Source organism: Eucyclogobius newberryi, unplaced genomic scaffold, assembly GCF_026437365.1.
Source record: "Eucyclogobius newberryi isolate DKJ021-1_F unplaced genomic scaffold, fEucNew1.0.hap1 SCAF_9, whole genome shotgun sequence".
Taxonomy (NCBI): Eukaryota; Metazoa; Chordata; class Actinopteri; order Gobiiformes; family Gobiidae; genus Eucyclogobius; species Eucyclogobius newberryi.
Genome location: NW_027316532.1, coordinates 39,281,072 through 39,281,482, shown reverse-complemented (window position 1 = coordinate 39,281,482; position 411 = coordinate 39,281,072).

Sequence of the window (411 nt, the reverse complement as noted above, 5' to 3'; positions counted from 1 at the left end):
TGCCCCACTCTGTCCCACACTGCCCCACACTGCCCCACTCTGTCCCACGCTGTCCCACACTGTCCCACGCTGTCCCACGCTGTCCCACACTGTCCCACGCTGTCCCACGCTGTCCCACGCTGTCCCACACTGTCCCACACTGTCCCACACTGCCCCACACTGTCCCACACTGCCCCACTCTGTCCCACGCTGTCCCACACTGTCCCACACTGCCCCACTCTGTCCCACGCTGTCCCACGCTGTCCCACACTGCCCCACACTGTCCCACACTGCCCCACGCTGTCCCACGCTGCCCCACACTGTCCCACACTGTCCCACACTGTCCCACACTGTCCCACGCTGTCCCACACTGTCCCACACTGCCCCACACTGTCCCACACTGCCCCACTCTGTCCCACGCTGTCCCACACT